Source organism: Meriones unguiculatus, chromosome 11 (assembly GCF_030254825.1).
Source record: "Meriones unguiculatus strain TT.TT164.6M chromosome 11, Bangor_MerUng_6.1, whole genome shotgun sequence".
Classification (NCBI taxonomy): domain Eukaryota; kingdom Metazoa; phylum Chordata; class Mammalia; order Rodentia; family Muridae; genus Meriones; species Meriones unguiculatus.
In genome coordinates, this window is record NC_083359.1 from 14,158,714 (window position 1) to 14,180,211 (window position 21,498).

Sequence of the window (21,498 nt, forward strand, 5' to 3'; positions counted from 1 at the left end):
GGAACAGACCCTGTAATTAGTCCCCACAGCTTCTTTTTCGTCCCCCCCCCAGCCGCCTCTGAGTTCCCCCCACCCCCCGCCCCAGCACCTGCCATGACAGCTGTCACTTCCTCAAGCAGCTCAGAGTCCTGAAGTGGCCTGGAAGCAGAGAGGGAGCCAGGGAGGCTGTCCCCACTCTATGGTGGCCTCACAGCGTGGCGGAGGCTTTGAAGCGCAAAGAAGAAGCTGGAGGAACCATGGGCCTGGGCAGTTGCACTCTTTCCTCTGCCAGGCAACCTCTGAGCTGCAGCCAGGGCCCCTCTCTCAGCTGACAAGCTGGGAGGCAGATCTGAGGCCCAGAGTCTGTCTCTGGAGCCTTTAGGGGCCACCCATGTTGCTAATCACTGTGGGGCCTCTCAGAAGAACAAGGAGAGACAGAGAATGGGTCATTAAAAAGGCACCAGCTGAGAGTACTGTCTCTTTGCTTCTGGAGCCTTCTATCTAATTGTCCTTTCCAAGGGACTCTTAACAGAAAGGAATAGACACAAGCTAAACAAACATCTCAAGGAAGAGGGACAAAGCATGCCCGCGGGAATTCATTTTTTCCTATTGGTCAGAGTGAAATTTCCTGCCCTCCACACTGTTCTGAGTCGGCTTTTACTGCTTGGGGCTGAATCCTAAGCTTTCTGGGAAGTGCAGTCCTTTGATGGAGCTTATATTTTAAGGAGAGTTTCCTTCTGGCTCCTGTCCAGCCTGAACACAAGTCCTGGAACAACGAGCTGGGACATGGAGGTGAGGTCAAACATGGCCCGAACCACATCATGCGGGCTGTCAGTGGCTCTCAGGCCCTTTCCTCTGGAAGAATAACCTTCTTCAACTCTTCAGGAGTCACTGAGAATTTAGTAGGACCCAACTTCCAGCCATTTGGTCTTCTGGGGACAGTGACTTCTCGGTAAGGTGGCCATTGGTACTTGTTTACCACTGCTGAGAACGGAAGCCTGCCTTGTACCTTTTTGGGCTTGTTGGGAAACCCTGTAGCCATGCCACCTCTCCTAAGGCATCATTCTTCCTTTCAGAGGCCGCAGTGAGTTCTTTCTCTCATGAGATGTTGCACTTTTTTTCAGAACGCCAATAGAGATGTTCTTGAGTGTGAGAGGCCCTCCTTATGTGAATAATTGGCTGCCCCTTTTCCTTTCTTTTTTTTTTGAAGGTACTTAACTAATGTTTTATTTTCACTTATGCTCAGAAAATATAAACTGAACAATTGCAGAAATAAATCATTTCTGTGTTTTTTCTTTTTCTTTCTTTCTTTTTTTTATTAATTACAGTTTATTCACTTTGTATCCCCCTACATCCCCCTCCCTCCTCCCCTCCCGACCCCATCCTTCCACCCCCTTCTTCATGCATGCCCTTCCCCAAGTCCACTAATAGGAGAGGTCCTCCTCTCCTTCCTTCTGATCTTAGTCTATCAGATCTCATCAGGAGTGGCTGCATTGTCATCTTCTGTGGCCTGATAAGGCTGCTCCCCCCTCATGGGGAGGTGATCAAAAAGAAGGCCAATCAGATTATGTCAGAGGCAGTTCCTCTTCCCATTACTATGTAACCCAATTGGACACTAAACTGCCATGGGCTACATCTGTGCAGGGGTTCTAGGTTATCTCCATGCATGGTACTTGGTTGGAGTATGAGTCTCTGGGAAGACCTCTGTGATCAAATATTCTGATTCTGTTGCTCTCCTTATGGAGTTCCTGTCCTCTCCAGATCTTACTATTTCCCACTTCTTACATAAGATTCCATGCACACTGCCCAACAGTTGGCCATAAGTCTCAGCGTCTGCTTTGATAGTCTGCAGGGCAGAGCCTTTTAGAGGCTCTCTGTGGCAGGTTTCTAGCTTGTTTCTTGTTTTCTTCTTCTTCTGATGTCCATCCTCTTTGCCTTTCGGGATGGGGATTGAGCATTTTAGTCAGGGTCCTCTCTCTTATTAGTTTCTTTAGATGTACAGATTTTAGTAGGTTTATCCTATATTACATGTCTATATGAGTGAGTATATACCATGTGTGTCTCATGCTGGAGAGGCTGTGGAGAAAGGGGAACCCTCTTCCACTGCTGGTGGGTACGTAAACTTGTACAACCACTCTGGAAATCAATCTGGTGCTTTCTCAGACAACTAAGAACAGCATTTCCTTAAGATCTAGTCATACCACTCCTAGGCATATATCCAAAAGAGGCTCAAGTACACAATAAGGACATTTACTCAACCATGTTTGTAGCAGCTTTATTTATAATAGCCAGAAGGTAGAAACAGCCCAGATGGCCCTCAACTGAAGAATGGATGCAGAAATTGTGGTACATCTACACAATGGAATATTACTCAGCAATGAAAAATAAGGAAATCATAAAATTTGCAGGTAAATGGTGGGACCTGGAAAGGATCATCCTGAGTGAGCTGTCCCAGAGGCTGTCACTTTTTCAATTCTTAGGAGTTAGTATGGAAATAAAACTCATGTCTCAGAACCTTCAAATGGACCAACTCCTTATGAATTCAACATCCATGTCACATCTATGATGTTTTGGCGGTTGTTGCCATCAGGGGGCCCTGAGGCTGAGTATAACTTGCAGAAAACACCAGACAATAGCTATTTTGAACTGAATGGCCTATAAAAATTCTGTCACAACTACTTTACTTTGCCATTGTGATAATAGTCACAGGTACTATATATAAGAGAAGACATGGTTGTTGTCAGGAAAACTTTATTCACAAAACCAAGAAGGGGTCAGATTTGTTTCTTGGGTTATTTTCTACTGGCTCTGGTGTAGACTGTAATGTTGCCATCATTAGATTTCATTGTTATCATTGGGATTTAGCGCTATCACACAGAGTAAACCAGTTGGAAGGTCAGTTTGCACATTGCAAGGTTGGGTGGTGTCTGAGAATGTGAAGCTGTGTAATTGTATACATTACACATAATCTGTGGACACATAACAGCAGCTAAATGAATCAGGTCAGGGAAAGAAGGGCATGAAATAAACACAGCAGTATAGAATCTGCGTCCAAATCACAACATCAAAAGATGCAGAAAAATCTTGAGAAAATTCATAAACCATCAATTATTTCTGGTAAAATGACTTATTTTGTTACAGTAGTTTAAGAATGGCATCTAAAGAATTTCCTTGGTGCTATGAAATTAAAGTAAAGAGCATGCCAGTAGATAATGGGCTTGTGCTCTGTGAATCAAGACATTGTAGCGATTTTAAATTATATGATGATTCATTAAAAACACCTCTTTTTCTTTGATAAATATGTTCTCTCATATATATTTTCTATAAAGACCTGGTCCCAATTTTGAGTGCTTTGACAAAGCATACATAATGCTGAAAAATTTGAAGATATTTTATTTCTCTGTTTTCAGTGGCTGGGTTCAACTTGGTGAGTGTCTATCAGAGGGACTCTGAAGTCAAACTCTGGGAAAAGGCAGAATTCTGACATTCCCCAAAACTCTGGACCCAAGCATGCCTGACGTCACTACATAGCATCTTCAGGTATGTGAGCCAGTGGTATTTCCAGTGTGTTGAGAGGACATTGGACTCTAACAGAAGACTCTAGCTGGGTATCACGTGGATAGTGAGGGTCAGAGACTGAATACAGACCTGGGTCTTTGGAATCTGAGTTCAGAGGTCATTTTATACCTCTGATGAACAGTTGATACTTTATGACTTAGAGGAAGCTTGTGAGAAGTGAAGTCCTTAGAGCCATAGGTTGGGGAAGGAAGCATGTGCTGAAATAGCACACAGAGTGTCTCGATGGAGGTGTAACATAGCACAAGGGAAAAATCCCACTCCATTATTCTGGTTTTGCAAATATGTAGGTGGTAGAACATCCATTTCTGGCTTTTAGGTATTAGGTCAAAGGTTCTGTGATGGGTTAATAAAACACACAGTAAGGTACTGAGTGCTTGTAAGTGAGGGCATCTAGAGCTTTCATTGTTCAGTGTTGATAATGGTGGCAGGAAGAAGTCCTGATGCAATTAGATCTAAGCATATTGCCAGTAGGATGGTGACAGTCATGGCTTCCCGTGGTGGGAAAGCTGGCTGTGTGTACCACAGTGAGTACAGTGGTACATAGCAACACCATTCACAGATAGCAACACCTTTCAGTTGCCTCTCCCATCACCTCTGGTTTCCCTTGTTAATTAGATTCCAAGAGATACTTTATAAGGCCATTTGCCTTTTCTTTTGGCTCATTGTCTTGTAAAAGCCAAATGTGACCAAATGAGGTAGAAATGGTAGAATGAAGCACGTGCTAAACATGGTTCTGTGACATAAACACAAGGTGCTACCAGCACGTCAGAAACCAGCGTCTTTCCTGCTCTAAACTTCCCTGTACTCATTCTTCTTTCCTGATATCTCAGGGGGGGATGGGTATCTCCTCATCCATCTCAGAGGCCTGTGTGTGTTGCTGGCTGCCTTGTTTTCAGAGCAGTCCCCTATATGCTGTGATGAGGTTGAATGCCAAATGCATCTTTCTCTTAAGAGCAAATGTGTATTCCATTGGATGTGTCCAATGGCAAAGGAAATAAATTCCATTTGTATCTTCCCTTTGAATTTCCTGGCAATGAGGATAATCCTCACACATGAAATGGTGGAATGGCTTTGTTAGCAGAGAATGAAAGCTTGACATGTAAAGAGGATGGTGATGATTGTTCTCCAAAGTCCAGTCTTTTCCGCTTAGAAGAAATACAGAGAGAACTGTTAAGATGACTGAAGTTCATGGCTGGCTTTTGGAGAGCCTTGATTTTCTATGTTTATTTTATTACCTATGGGGGTGATGTGAGAAGAGGGCATATGAGTGCTCAGGTTCATGAATACCACAAGTTTGTATGTGGAAGTCAAAAACAGCTCTCAGGAATCTGTGTTCTACTTCCACTGTGGGTTCCTGAAGCCAAGCCCAGGTCATTGTGTTTGCACAGCAAAAGCCTTTTTCCATAGAGCCATCTGGCTAGCCTTGAAGAAGTTTGTTATAACAGAAAGTGTTGGGAGATGGAGAGATAGCTCAGTGGTTAAGAGCACTTACTGCTCATCCAGAGGACCTAGGTTCGGTTTCCTGTACTCCTACCAGGCAGCTAACAGTTGCTTACAACTCTAAAACCAGGGAAACAGATTCCCTCTTTTGGTCTCTGTAACTCTCTGCACATATACACATAATTAAAAATAAATAAATATTTTTAAAAGAGAAATGTTCTTGATTATTCAAGATGGATGAGAGGGTTTCTTTCAGCTCCTGTCCAATGAGTAGAATGTCAAATCTAGCACAATTTCGAACAGTGTGTCTAATGGTGTTGTGACCCTCATTATGAAGCTGTAATAACTCATGCCTGGTACGGCAAGCCTGTGATCTTTCCTACCCTGAAAGCCAAGATAGTAGGACTGAAAGCTCCGTGTCAATTTGGTCAATTTAGTGAGATACTGTCTCAAACTAAAAAACAAAAACAAAAAACAACAAAACAAACCCCCCAAAAACTAGAGATATAAAACTCAGTGAGAGTGGGCTTGCTTGTTAGCAATTTTATAATTTGTAATTTTATAAAATTATAATTAATAACATCATATTATATGTAATAAATATATAAAAAATACAACTTCATTTCTTTGCTTTGTGCATCCTCATTAATGGGGACGTGTCTCAGTTTGTGCTTGCTTAATGTATTGTTTAATGAATGATAAAAAGAAGTCTGACAAAAGCAACTCATGAAAAGGGGGGTTTATTTTGGCTCATGGTTCAAGGGTGTTGTAAATCATGATGGGGAAGTCACAGCAGCAGGAGCTCATGGCTGCTTTTCACACTGTCTGCAGGCAGGAAGAGAGCAATGATTGCCTGTGCTCACCCAGCTTCCTGTTTATATCTGTACTCTAGAATCCCGGGCCAAGGAACAGTGCTGCTGGTTTTAGGGTGGATTCTCTCACCTCAGTGAGCCTAATCAAGATAAGCTCTCACAACCATGCCCAGAAGTTTGTCTCTCAAGTGATTCTAGATTCTGTCAGGCTGACAATCAGCACAAACCCTCACACCTAAAGTGCACAAGGCTCTAGATTGCCTGTAAATGCAGAACTTGAGAAGTAGTGGTAACAGGGTCAGAAGTTCAAGGCCAAGCTCTTAGCTCCATAGCAAGTGTAAAGTAACCAGGGACATAAGACCTCATATCCAAAAATACAATTTAAAAATAGTCTGTGTTAATGGTACAGGCTGTAAAGAAAAGTCTATAATCTTTAGAAAGTATCATAGAAACTACACCGCTTTAGGTTCTGATATCATCTGAAGGAAGCCTTTCTCAACCTAGGGTGCTCTCATTTCCTGCTTGCCTGGCCCTGGCCCTGTCTAAAGATGGTTCGGGCTCTTGCAGATCATGTGAAGGAGTGCTGTTTGCATCTGGTGGGGAAAGACTGGGGTTGCTTTTAAGATCCCACAGTGGACAGGACAGTTTCCCACAACAGAGAATTACATAGTTTAAAATGTCAATGGTGCCACAACTGAGACTCTCTGTTCACGAGCATGCCTTCTCCACAGGGGTAATGCTGCAGCCAACAGACACGGTAGAATTTTGTTTTTAGGGTATGAAGGAAAATCGTAGTGTATTCCTGTGTGAATCGCAGATACACGTCCAACACATGAATTTCACAGCACAGGGTGTCCTATTACAAGAAAGCCTCAAAGGCTCCTTGGGGAAACGATAACGAAAGCGAGATTGGGAAACACTAGTGTGGAGCAGGGATTAGCAGATATCCTTTTTCCCTAGAGCCAGAAAGTAACTCAGGCTTTGTGATTCTGTAATTCTTGTGGCAACAGCTCACTGAACATTGTCACTCAGAAGCACCATAGAGAGGAGACCTTCATACACACCTGGGTGGTTGTGGCTCAATAAAACTTTATTTAAGTGAGAAAGAGGGGTAAAGAGGTGACTCAGTGGTTAAGAGCACTTACTGTTATTATAGTACATTTCCTTCCTTCCTTCCTTCCTTCCTTCCTTCCTTCCTTCCTTCCTTCCTTCCTTCCTTCCTTTCTTTCTTTCTTTCTTTCTTTCTTTCTTTCTTTCTTTCTTTCTTTCTTTCCTTTCTGTCTCTCTCTCTCTCTTTTTCTCTTTTTGTCAGCACTTACAAGGTGGCTCACAATCATCTGTAATTCCAGTTACAAGGGATCCAATGCCCTCTACAGGCCCCATTCAGACACCAGGCACACACAGAGTATGCATAAGCTCATGGAGTTGCACAAACAAATACATACATACATACATACATACATAAATATTGTTTAATTTTAATTATAATTTTTCTTCACAGTGTATTCATTACATATCATGATTGAAGTCTCCTTCTCATCTCCCCCCAGTCCCACCTGCCCTTTCTCTTCCCTCCATCCCCTTCCCCTAGTTCACTAAAAGGGGGGATTCTCCACTATTGCCATCTTCCCATAGCTTGTTAAGTCTCATCAAGACTGCCTGGATCCTCTCCTTCTCCCCTCTTCCTCTGTGGTCCAGCAAGGCTGCATCATCAGGAACAAATAATCAAAGATAAGTCAACTGAGTTCATGATAGATGCAGCCCCTGCTCCCCTCACTCAGAAATCCACATGGAGAATGAGCTGCCAATCAGTCACATCTGAGCAGGGGGTATAGGTCCTCTTCATCCATGGTCCTCCGTTGGTGCATCAGTCTCTGCAGGACTCTTTTGGCTCAGAACTTTTAGTTTTGTTGGTCTCCTTGTAGGGTTCCTGTCCCCTCCATGTCCCTCAATTCCCACCTCTCTCTTCTTCCATAAGACTCCCTGCACTCTGCCCAAATTTTGTCCATGAGTCTCAGCATCTGCTTTGATCCCCTGTTGGGTGGATCTTTTCAGAGGACCCTCTACAGTAGGCTCCCATCCTGTTCCCTCTCTTTCACCCCACTTCTGGTGTCTATCCTGTTTGCCATTCTGAATGAGATTTAAGCATCCTCCCTAGGGTCCTCCTTAGTGTTTAGCTTCTTTAGGTCTGTAGATGGTTACCTGACAGCTAACATCCACTTATAAGTGAGTGTATACCTTGTGTGTCTTTCTGCTTCTGGGTTACTTCACTCAGGATGATTTTTTTCAGTTCCATTCATTGTCTGCAAGTTTCATGATTTCCTTGTTTTTAATTACTGAGTAGTTCTCCATTGTGTAGATGTATGACAATTCTGTATCCATTCCTCTGTTGAGGGACATATATGTTGTTTCCAGATTCTGGCTATTATAGGCTCTAAGAACAATTAATAAATGTTATAACAATTAATAACTCTGTGCAGGAGGTCCAGGCCATCTCCATGAGTGGTCCTTGGCTGGAGTATCAGTTTCAGAAAAGACCCCTGTGCCCAGACTTTTAGGATCTGCCGCTGTCCTTGTGAAGCTCCTGTCTTCTCCAGGTCTTACTATCTCCCACTTCTTTCATAAGATTCCCTATACTCTGCCCAAAGTTTGGCCTGCACAGAGGTAGCCTATAGCAGTTCAGTATCCAAGTGGCCTCCATAGTAACGAGGACAGGAGCTGTCTCTGACATGAACTGATTGGCCTGCTCTTTGATCACCTCCCCCCAAGGGGGAAGCAGCCTTATCAGGCCACAGAAGAAGACAATGCAGCCACTCCTGATGAGACCTGATAGACTAGGATCAGAGGGAAGGAGAGGAGGACCTCCCTTTTCAGTGGACTGAGAGAGGGATATGGGTGGGGAAGAGGGAGGGTGGGATTGGGAGGGGAGGAGGGAGGGAGGTATAGGGGGAATACAAAGTGAATAAATTATAATTAATAAAAATAAAAAAGAGGAAAAATAAATGGGAACTCAAGAAACTGAAAATCTTTTGTAAAGCAAAGGACACTGTCAATAGAACAAAACAACAGTCTAATAGACTGGAAAAAGGGCTTCACCAACCCTACATCTGATAGAGGGCTAATATTCAGAATTTATAAAGAACTCAAAAAAAATAGACACCAACAAACCAAACAATCCATTTACAAAATGGGGCACAGAACGAATCAGAAAATTCTCAACAGAGGAATATTGAATGGCAGAGAAACACTTAAAGAAATGCTCAACATCCTTAGTCATCAAGGAAATGTGAATCAAAACAACTCCAAGATTCTATCTTACACCTATCAGAATGGCTAAGATCAAAAAACTCAAGTGCCAACATATGCTGGAGAGGATGTGGAGAAAAGGAACCACCATTGCTGGTGGGAGTGCAAACTTGTACAGCCACTTTGGAAATCAATCTGGCGCTTTCCCAGAAAATTGGGAATAGCAAGACCTCAAGATCCAGCTATACTACTCCTGTGCATATACCCAAAATATGTCCCACCATTCAATGAGGACATTTGCTAAACTATGTTCACCAATAAATCTTTAACAAAACAAGAATAGAATGGTTATAGATGGGTTGATGGCTCATTCCTGCAATTCCAACATTCTAGAAGTGGAGGCAGAAGGATCAGGAGTTTAAAGTCAGGCAGCTCCATTGTGAGTTTTAAGCCAGTTTGAGGTACATGAGAGAGCTTGGAGAGAGAAGGAAAGAAAGAGAACATGAAAACAAGAATGAGAATATACCTGATCTGTGATCATGATCTATTGTTGAACCTGAATTATGATTTAGGTTTAAAGGATCAAGACAAAAGCTGAAAACACAGGATGCATGCCTTAATCATAATCAGGTATATAAAGAGGCTCTCTGTCTATGACTATGAGAGAAATGGAGAGAGAGGTAGGGAGGGAGGAAGAGAAAAATTAAAGGTTCAATTAAAACTAAGAAGGTGTTCCATTGAGGTGCAATTCTACAATTGTCTTTTAATTTGATGACATGCAGAATGACAAACTTGGGGGAACTCTCACGTGATGTGTAAGAAAGGTGTCATGGTATTTCAGTTACAAAACACAATAAAATTCACAAGGCACGCTGTATTAGTTAGGGTTCTTTAGGGTAACAGATACTATAGAATACACTAATTCTGTAAGTATTTATATAGTCGTAGATATGAGTGTATAAGTATATATCTATATTTATAGAATGAGTATATACATGAATATATATATATACATGAATATACACACACAGAGAAAATTTATTAGAATGACTTACAGGCTGTGGTTCAGCTAATCCAATGGTGGCTGGCTGTGAATGGAATATCCAGGTCATAATAATGCCTAAACGTAATATAACTCTCCCATGTACCATCACATACGCATTATGTAATTAACCAGGTCCTAATTATGCCCAATATGATATAACTATTCCTTGTACAGCCATAAACACATTATAAATTTAGAATATGTGGCACTGCCCCTTGAGGAACATTCTTTTAAATATAATGATCATTGATGTTCTCTTAATTGATGTCACATCACATGATAAAGAAATTGAAAAAAGAAAACACAAATATCTGTGCAAATGCATTCTTAACAAAATACAACAGAAACATTCATGTCAATTATAATCCTCATTTCTGTAACTGGTCATTTGGCCTTTGCTGCTATTTATGACTACCTTCCTCTACCACCCATTCTGTGTTTATTTCACCCTCAAAAAACACCTCAGCAGGTCTTGGCTCTTTTCCTGGAGGAGTGACCCATACCTTCATTCCTGATGGGTCTGTGCCCTTTGTTATCTTGCCTGGATTAGGCTGATTGCTTCATTTCCCCAAAAGTACAGTTACCCTTGTAAAAGGCTGTAGGTCCCTTTTGGGAAGGACTGGAGAAAGGCCAACAGTAAAACTTTTAGGGTGTTTATCAAAGTTCTTCCTCAGGGGAACCTAGACACCACACACACACATTTGAGAGAGAGAGATTTATTAGAATGATTTACAGGCTGTATTCTGACTAATCCAATGATGACTGGCTGTGAAATAGACAGTCCCAGAATCCAGTAGTTCCTCATCAAAAGGCTGGATGTCTCAGCTGGCCTTCAGTATATCCTGGAATCCTGAAGAAGTAGGCTCCAATGCCAGCGAAGGAATGGATGGGCTAGCAAGGCAAAGGAAAGCAGGCACAGAGTGAGAGCTTCATTCTTCCATGTCCATAGACTTCCAGTAGAAGGTGTGGCCCAGCAGATCAAAGGCCTGTGTCTTCCTGCCTCTAGGTCTGGATCAAAGGTGTGTTTTTTTTTCCAGCTGGAAAAATCTGGATTAAAGACATGTCTTTCTACTTCAGAGATCCAGATTAGAAGTGGACCTTCCTATTTCAAATTGAGAAAAAAATATCCCTCAAGTGTGCCCTCATTTTAAGGTTTTAGTTCCAGATGTTGTCAAGTTGACAACCAAGATCATCTCTCATATATGATTGTTTCAGGATAAAAGGTTAAGAAATGTTTGAATGGAGGAAGATTTCCCCAAATGTTGGGTGGGTTAGGGTATCACTACAGAGAGAAAAAAGGGGGCTCAGTTTGGAGTGTGGTTGAAGAGGTTTGGAGAGGGCACTAAATGTCTCTGCTATAGACTTGAAATGAAAAGCAAGGGGTATTGAATTGCTCATGCAGAAGTGCATTATGGGCGCTCAAGACCATGTCCAGGAAAAAAGAGATGATCACTTGGACTGTCAAAAGAGGACACAGGGAAAAAAAACCTGCAGATGCTTGGAGAATATACAGAGGCTCTCTTTTACCCACACTGAGACCAGTTGTAGTCTTATAAATATGTGTGTATGTATGTGTGCATGCATGTATGTATATGTTATGATGTGTATGGGTGTCTGTATCTGTGTAGGGTGTACAAATGGGTATATACATGTATATATATGTGCTTTCTGTTATGGTGTATGTATGTATTTGTGTACGTGTGTATGTAGTATATGAGTTGCATATATGTGGGGGGCTGTATAAACTGCCTGAAATATTTGGAAATATATGTATAGTATTGAGACTGCTTTTGCCCCCTAAGTTGCCTTCTGCATCAGTGATTTTTTTTAATAATTTTTAAATAATTTATTTAATTTTACTTTCATGTGCATTGGTTGGTGTGAGAGTATCAGATCCCATGGAACTGAAGTTATTGACAGTTGTGAGCTGCCATGTGTGCTGGGAATTGAACCAAAGTCCTTTGGAACAGCAGACAACGCTCTTAACCACTGAGCCACCTCTCTAGCCCTGCATCAATGACTTTGATTCCGTCAAATACAGTATCTTACAGATTGTCAATATGGCCAATCGCTTGCGTTGGGTTGGGCTCAAAGATAATGGCCTCAAGGGTGGTGGCCTTAAAACATTCCATATTTAAAATGAAGTGATGTCATTTGTTTTAAGGATTTTAACTAAATATAGCTGAGGGAATCTGATTGGTGGTTTCAGTTGATTCCAAGTCCTGGCTTCTCTCATCCTTACCAAAACCTGTAACCCTCATTTTTAATATCTCATTGTCCTAGAAGGAGCTATCCCATGCCCAGAGGCATTGCTAATGTTCCCAAGTGAACATTTCCCTTTCCAGTTTATGAAGAAATCAGTTTACTTACAGAAATAAAAGGAGGGGATGGTTTTTGAAGACTGGGAAGAAAAACACTCAGTGCTGCAGTCTGAGAGCTAATCAAGGAAGCAATGGGGTCTGGGCTCTAGCACCTCCTAAGATCATGTTCAGCAGGATGGAAGAGCAGGAGGGAAGGGAGGCTGGAATTCTAGGCCAGGGTCCTGTGATCCTCCTGACCCAATCCTAGCTCCCCTCCTGCTGCCCTAGGTGGTCCTATCCCTGTGCTCTCCTCTTTACTTCATTGCAATGGTCACAAGGCCAAACTACCCCTACTCTAAGGTGACGGTGGGATGATCTTACAAGGTGCTGGTGGGAAAAAGCCACAGTATAGCACACTGGCATGGAGAGACACACACCTTAAGTTCCTTCTGTTAGAGAAATCCAAGATGGCAGAGAGGCCTCTTGTTTTAGAACTGGGACTAGTGTGCTTTTCTGACTAACTTGTTGCAGGGCAGCTCAGTCTCCCTTGTACCGATGGAACATTGCAGCTGCCATGCTGAATCAGGTGAGTTCCCCATGCCTCCCAGCCTCCAGTCCCAGGTGCTTAGAGTTGCATGTACGCCCTGCTTGCCAATTAGAGAAAAAGCTGCAGAAAGTTCAGGAAGTAAAATTGATTTCAAATGCTGCACAACAAAAGAATAAATATGAAACGCCAGGACGCCACTGTAATGGAAACTTTTTATGTCTGTAATGGCATTTTAATGTTTTTGCCAGGGACATTTGGGGGTTTACAGCGCTGTAATAAAGCATATACTTTCTCATCTGCTTAACCAACGTATGGCTACTGTGTTTTAAGCTGCTCTAAGATGCATTTGGGATTAAATTTGCTGATGTTTTTGTTTTGACTTTTTATTTTAAATGAAATGGCTGCGAATCTACTACACTAAGAGATGAAAGAGATCTGAGGTCATTTTTCTGTGTGTCCCCAACACTCTGCGATGTTTCTCTGATGTTCAGCAGCTCCAGCTTTCATTCTAAAAGGTTTTTGTGGAGTTCCAAACTCTATTGGAAAATACTGTAAAATGAAAAAAAAGTCAACAAAGAGAAAGATGGGAGTGGCGGCTGAAGAGAGGGAAAGGGAGAGGGGGAGGCAAGGAGAGAGAGAGGGAGATGGAGAGGGTAAGGGGGAGAGAGAGAAAAAATACTTTTAAGGAGAACCCAAAAGAAGAGCTCACACAGGGTCTGCTAACTGACCTTAATGACTTAGGGTTCTAGAAAGCTATAGAAACAATAGAAGCAATACTGGACAAAGCAAAGAGAGATGAGACCGTATATATATCAAAGAAAAGGTGAGTAAAGGCTTCTAAAAATCCTCTTTCCATAATAGCAAGAACTCAGGATGGACTATCGGAATCAACACTTTCAGAACTCTGGAAATGAGCCAAAACCAGCCACAGAAAATCAATGAAGGGCAGTGTATGATGTTGGTGAGAATAGCCAGCGCTGTGGCATTTGGGTCTGAGCCATGCCTGGACCCCTGGCTCTGGCTAGGCTCTGAAGTGAAAGTGTGGCGGCTGCTGTGGGAGCAGGGCCGAGAGAGCCCCTTAGTGACCAGCTGAATGGGATTTGTGGGCTGTTAACAGCTGACTTTGTGAGGCCTGGCTGGGGGTTCAAGCAAGCTGCCCCTCCCCAGACAGGGTTTATCTAAATGTCAGAGGCTAGTTTTCATTCCTGAGCAGTTTGATGGGGTCAAGAGCAGGATCTGGACACCAGTGACATGTTTTTGGAAATTTAGAAGGTAACAAGTGAGTTAGGAAAGGCCTGGGGAGGCCCTGAGTACCATATCTGGTTGTCCTTGAGGCTCCAGACAATCAGAAAAAGAAGGCTAAGGGAGAGTTGTCAGTTACTGTTCTGAGTGTTGAAAACATGTTGCAACAAACATGTACATGCACACATGCACATATACCTATGTACACATACATAGAGTTACATGCACACACATGTACCTATATACACACTCACACGTACATGTTTGTGTACTCCTGAACACAAATCCCACATGTACACACACAGACATACACACAGACACAGACACTCACACAGACACGGACACAATTTCACATACACCACAGCCTCAGTGAAAGTTGCTTGGTTGGCTTGTTAGTTTGAGGCATTTCAGGAGATGGCTATCCTTTAGGACAGTTGCACTGCTACTTTAGTGGGCACACAAACTAAAAATGAGATTACAGACTAAAAAATTCATTCACAAAATATAATAGACAACACCATTAATTATAATGAAACCAAGAAACCCTGGGGAAGGGAAAATCAATTTCTGTATTTACTAATTTTTATTGTGTAAAATGTGTGGTTTTTTTTCCACAAAGGATTGCAAGAGACACATAGAAACAAGAAAGTATGGCTCATATGTGTAAGAAGAAGAAAAGGCGTGCCTGAGAGGGAGCCCAGACACTGCACTTCTGGACTTTAGATATTTAAGTATGTTCAAGGAAGTGATAACATGGCTAAACAATTTAAAGCCAGAGTAAAAATACGTCAAACAAAGAGTCATGATGTAGGTGGCTCAGTGTATACCATGGCTCTGCAATAAGACTACAAGGACTAACAACTGATTCCTCAAGAGCTGCCATAGTACTCAGGAGACAGTGGAACACTGTGCTCAAAGTCTTGACAGAACAATCTCTCAACCAAGAAGTTACATTCCCCAAACCCGTTCTTCAGAAATGAAGGAGAAGTGAAAGCATCCCTAGATGCAGCCACAGAATACACAACACTCTAGACCATCTCTGCAAGAAACCCTAGCTTGGGCCTTTCTGACTGAAAGACTACCACGAGTAACAGGAATATCCTTGCGTCCACATGGAGAACACGTGGCCCATGATACTTGTGACAGTTAGTTCTGCCATCTCTGATTTTAAAAAATAAAAAAAAAATCACCGTATGAAGTAGAAGTTATAGATCTGTGTGAGTAGGCATGCCATGTCCAGAAGATGACACTATTAGCTATTAGGGAAACACAATCAAAATCATGATGCGATGAGACTAAGGTGAGCGTGCTCAGGCCCAGAAAGACAGGAGCAGTGTGAGTGAGGAAAGGAGTGATACGGAGCAGTGGGGGCCCCCTGTGCACTGCTGTCCTGATCATAAAGCAGCAGTCACTTGTAAAGCAGGTTGGAAGTTAATCAAGACTTTAAGCACTGAGCTACTCTGCGATGGAATAATCCCTTCTAGGCACATTCCCAAGAGAACTGAAATTATACCATAGAACACTTGTAGGGCCACGTGTGCTGGCTCACGTTTATCAATCCAGCACTCACAAGTCTAAGGCAGGATGGTCACTGAGAGTTTGGGGTCAGCTTGGGCGATGACATGAGCTCAAAGCTAGCCTGGGATACACACCCAGGTCCTTTCTGTTAAATAAATTCATTATAGAGTAGGTATGTAACTCAGTGGCAGAGCACTGACCTAGCACATGTGAAGCCTTGAGTTCAATCGACAGTGCAGCCAGCAGGGAAGGAAACAGACAGCATTCAAAAGCATTAGATTAAAAAAAAAAAAAAAAAAGGCGGTGTGGTAGCACATGGTTGTAATCTCAGAATTGGAGTAGATGAGGTGGGATGATATAGAACTGGAGGCCAACCTAGGCTACTTAGCAAGTATGTGTCTCAAAACAAACAAGCAAGCAAAACAAGACAATGGCAGCAAGAAAAAGCAAAGAAACAAGTATTCGACTAGGAGTGGTGATAATGCCACTACTGCTGTGATGTGTCATAGCCAGCCATACATCAGTGCAATGTCCATCAGCTCCTTAATAGAGAAGAGAAATGTGCTATCTCGTGCAATCAGATATCATCCATACCCACCAAAGGAAAGAAGTCTTGACACATGTCACAATGTGAGTTTTGAGAACACAATGATAAGAAAGAGAAGCCAGATGCAGTGAACCACTCTGAGGACATAGCAATATTCACCGCATTGCTCACTTTAAAAGCGTATCTTGTGTACTGAGTGAATTATGTGTCATTGAAAAGGCATTTTGTGTAATGGGGCTGAAGGCTGGCCAGGTCCGGGAGCGCATTCCCTGAGATAGACTGATACGTCATGGATGAGTCATCTGCACACTGCAGAGATGAGCAAACCTGGTTCAGATCATCTATAACTGGGTTGAATGATGTAATGAGATAAAGATGAAAATGAAGTGTCCTAGGGTAGAGGAAACCACTCTGATGCTAATTTTCATTGATTTGGTGTGTCTGTGTGGATTCATGTGGAAACACTGCTATATTCCATCTGGTCTTGCCAGGAACTGGCCGTAATGGCTCCAGGACAGTGCTTGCAGGTGACTTACAGGAAGTGTTCATGATGGCCCCAGGGAGGTGCTCCTGTGTAACGTACAGGAAATGGTCATGGTGTCCCCATAACACTGCTTTCATGTGACAATGAAGTGCTTATGATGACTCCAGGGTATTGCTTGCATGTGACTTACAGGTTCTGGTCTGCCTATGACCTGGGATAGGCATTTTTAAAAAGCAGCTAATAAAAAATTCTTCAGGTTGGATGTGCTGAGTGCTCTTCATGCATCATGCAATTTTTAAAGCTATGTGATTATTGGATATAACTGCCCAACAGACACGGCCTTCTAAACGAAATACATACTTTTTAAAAGGAATTTTAAAACCAAGCAATGTCGGTATTGAGCATGCACAAACTGAGATATTTGAGCTAAGGCATATATAAATAGCTATGGCCGATGATCCCGCCTTGTTCGTTTCTAAATGCAGTGCTCTCCCTGCTAGCATTTAATTATGCACTGTACTTGGATAAAAATGGGCATTAGAAAAGATTGGCTTTTAAGATGGATATGTTGGGACCTAAATATGGTTTAAATCTCTGCTTCTGCATTTGGAAAGCCAACAAACCACAGATGAATGCTCATTTCTCCTAGAAGCACTTTGGGATATATTTGCCCATGTATTATTTGAAGACGGATCCGTATGCCATCAGCACAGACTTCAGCACATGGTGAGAGAGATGTTGAGGCCTTCTAAGAAGTCTCTATTTCCAGCCAAAGTGTCCTACAAACGCTCTCTTACTCACTTGTTTTATCACGCTCCTCCTAGAGAACATGAGCAAGTCCGCTGGATGCTGAGGATGACTTTTAAATTATCTTCTTCCTCTATATCCGGGGTAGATGATATTTGAGCAGGTGGCATTTTCCTGTGAGGGTGTAGATAAGTTTTATGATGATAGATTTACATAAACAACTCCCATTCCTTTTCCAGCAAAATGACACTGACAATAACAATGATAATTATTGCTATCTATGTGGTAGTTATCATATGCTCAGAGTTTGGGAGCATTTTCGTAAGTATTAATTCATTTGATTTATAGCACCCTTATAGTGAGAGCATCATTGTTACTTAAATTCTATGATGAGGGGCTGGAGAGATGGCTCAGTGGCTAAAAGCACTAGAAACTCTTCAGAAAACCCAGGTTCAATCCACAACACCCACACGGCAGCTTACCACTCTCTGTATCTCCAGTTCCAGGGGATCTAACACTCTCATACAAACATACATGCAGTCAAACTTCAAAGCACATAAAATAAAGCTTAGAAAAAATATCTAAGATGAGAAACAGTTGCCATGGGAAAAGGTTGAGGAACTCGTTCCAAATTATGTATTATAAGTAGCAGATCAAAGATTTGAACCCAGGCTGGCTTCCATACCTGTCTCTCCAGTCACCATACTGTACTGTACCATGTCTCATGATACTTGCTAACCAGGAAGCTGCTGGCATGTGGTTGACTGCAAGTATGGTGTTCTGCACCAAATAAAAGAAATAGTTTGTGTTTTACACTAAGTTGAGGTGAAGGTCCTAAATGGCTTTGAAGAGCAATATGACCTACCATGCCACAACTTTGTAGTTATGAAGCCATGGCCCTAAGCATGTGTCTATTTGTCCTAGAACAAATGCTCAATCAAGAATGGATTTTCTTTCTACCTCTAGCCATGCTGTTGTGTATCCCCTTTGTCCTAGAGAGCATATACTTTATCAACTTTTTACATCTATTCCATAATGTGGACTGAGCTAATGACCTGAAATAATCTCTATCCAAGTAGCATGAATCTGGGTACTAGGAGGTCATAATAGCCATTAAAGACAGCTGAACTTAGTTATTGCCGTAAGACACCTTCATTTTATTGTTACTTCTAGCAACACTTATAAGCTTTTACTCCATGAGTCTCTATTCACGGGGAGACACATACACAACCCACATGGGCATGACAAAGGATTCATGTTAGAGGGTTTTGGGGAAAGGGACATGATTCTTTCCTGAGATTTTCAACATTCTTGGTACCTAGATACACAGTTCTGGGTATGAAAACTATATAAAATTAATTATAAACTGGAAATAGATGCTTAGAAAATGCCTTGGAAGAGGAAAGGGAGTAGGGAGGGAGATAGTTGGAGGGAGGAAGATGGGGGCTGGAGGAGCAGAATATGAGCTAGGAATCATTTAAAATTCTGGTTTTAGCGATCTCTAAGACCAGTCCTCTCCTCCGGAATTCAGTCGTATGAGAAATCATAGTCCCTGCTTTGTGCAGAATGTCTTTTTGAATTTCTGTTATTTTCAGAGGAGATTTGGCTAATTTAGATTGACACTACAAAGGCCATTGACAGGCAGGAAAGGTCCCAGAATGGGACAAGAAAAGTAGAAGCCCAGGCCACACAAAGGAAGAGAAAAAGTAAAGTAGACTGTTCATTAGACTGACATGGAGAATTGCTTATCAGTAGTATGATGGTTAGTTTTTCATCTGTCAGCTGGACACAGTCTGAACTCACCTCAGAAGGGAGTCTCAATGTAAATTGTACAAATTATATTGACCTGCGGGCATGCTTGTAGGAGATTATCTTGATTGTATATGGCCCATCTACTATGGGTAGCACCATTCCCTGGGCTGGAGTCCTGGACTGTATAAGAGCAGAGAAAGCAGGCTGAATATTCACATGCTTGTATTCAGGCACTCTGTTCCTCTGATCTCAGATATAAAGTGACCAGCTGCCTCAAAATCCTGACACCTTTATTTTCCTGTAATTACAAAATTACTCTCTTTTCTCTTCAGTTGCTGTTGTCATGGTGTTTTTATCTTAACAACAGGAAACAAAACTAAGACAAATTAATAACAATAACAAAACAAAAAATGAAAAGCAAACCAGGAAGTGATCTCGGTAGACAAATGTTTGCCAGGTGAGCATGAAAACCCAGGAACACTCATAGAAAGATAGACATAATGATGCATTATGGTAATCTCAGCTTCAAGGAAACAAAAGCAGGAGGATCCTTGAAGTTCACTGTTCAACCAGTCTAGTAGAATTAATAAATTCCAGGCCAGTGAGAGATCCTCTCTCGACAAAACAAAATGGTTAGCATCATCTGAGGGACAATATTCAAAGTTGTTCTCTGACCTCCACATGAATCTGTCCCTCCCCACTCAAAAATAAATGTCCCCAAAACTACGTTCTGGAGATCTATTTTATTTAACAAATTATCATGAAATTCAGAGGCTTGAAAGAGTCAAGATTTGATATACCTTTCAAATCTTGGGCTCCTAACTTGCGGTTTCTGACTCAGGGTCTTTTGTGAATCTGTAGGCAAAATGGTGGCTCCAGGTGAGACCGTGTGAATGAAGTCTTGGCTGACAACTGACAATCCCCTTCCAAAAGAGTTCACTTGTGTGGCCACTGGCAGGGACACTCAGCAAGGAGCATACTGGGCTTTCTTACAAGATGGCATTCTGTGCTGTCCACAAGAAGATAGAAGCATCAGTGATTTTGCCACTGCAATAATGTTCTGTCATCCTTAAGGCATTCTGTTGGATAAAAAGCCAACCTTGTCCTACCTTAGAGGAGACACACAAGGTATAGGCATCACAGAAGTGAGCTTCAAGACAGTTATCATCTGGAAGAGAACTTGAAACTATCTATTTTGTATAGATTCATGAGAAAAGCTAGATACCCTTAGAAGACTCCACTAGGATCTGACTCCATGGAAATGAAGCCAGTAATTTATGAGTATAAATGTGGATCAAAAACAAGTATCTCCTGACACAGAGTGGGTAGTGAAAAATCACCATTTTAAGTAGCATCAAGAAGGGTACTTTTGGCTGGGTTGTAGCTCAGTGGTGGCATGCTTTTCTAAAGCTGTCAAAGAAGGGGTCATTAGAGTGGGTAACTTCAGGAGTCACTATTAGTCATAAGATTTCATGATCTGACTGTGCCGTGCTACCAGACATGCCTTCCTTCATTTAACTCTTAAAATGTCTTTCTTTCACAGCTGAGGGAAGGCTGAGGCAGGAAGACTTGTTAGTTTGAGGCTAGCTTGGGCTACATAAGCAAATCCAGGCCAATCTTAGTCACAAGGTGAGAGCCTACTTAAATAAATAAATAAATAAATAAATAAATAAGCAAGCAAACAAGCTTCATATAAACACTGTTTAGCAGGAGCTGTTCAGCCCCCTCTCTTCTAAGGCTTGTAGACTATGGTCATAGACAGTTCAAGACTTTCTGTGATGTTTTCTCAACAGCAGAGAAAAAAGACCACTGCTGTTACCAGGCTAGCTCTGCCCGAGAAACTGATGCCTGGCACCTCTGCTTCTCTCTAGCTTTATGGTCATATGGTATAATCTGATATCTCAGGGCACATATATGATCGTAAATAAATAAATGTTAAATTACACCAATGGGTGTTAAACCCAGAACCACTCCTGGGCATTCAGCCATGTGTTAGACTCTAAAGGAAAGGAATACAACCAGTCTTTCTACATGAATAGAAAGGCTTCATGCATCACCTGTGGTCACTGGTGAGGCCACTGTGGTCACCCTGCCAGCAGAAGAGCTCAGAAGACCCTGGCTGTGATCTTATGTTGGCACTCTCTTATTTCTTTGGATTCCAGCATTTGGTGGTTTAACGAGAAATTGATTAAAGAAATAATGATCTCTCCTAGCCGAGATTTCTCAATTAAGTCACCTTCTGGCTAAAGCTTAGCTGCTT

General features: G+C 42.0%; 1 long non-coding RNA gene across 3 annotated transcripts in view; it reads left to right on the top strand.

The window, feature by feature from the left end:
- Nucleotides 1-679: 679 nt before the first annotated feature.
- The window catches only part of LOC132646295 (uncharacterized), a 387,482-nt gene continuing 366,663 nt past the window's right edge, over nucleotides 680-21,498 (top strand). For all 3 annotated transcript variants that reach the window (XR_009584434.1, XR_009584433.1, XR_009584435.1), the window contains exons 1-2: nucleotides 680-931; nucleotides 3,390-3,519. This is a non-coding gene — a long non-coding RNA (uncharacterized LOC132646295). The remainder of the gene's footprint in view (nucleotides 932-3,389; nucleotides 3,520-21,498) is intronic.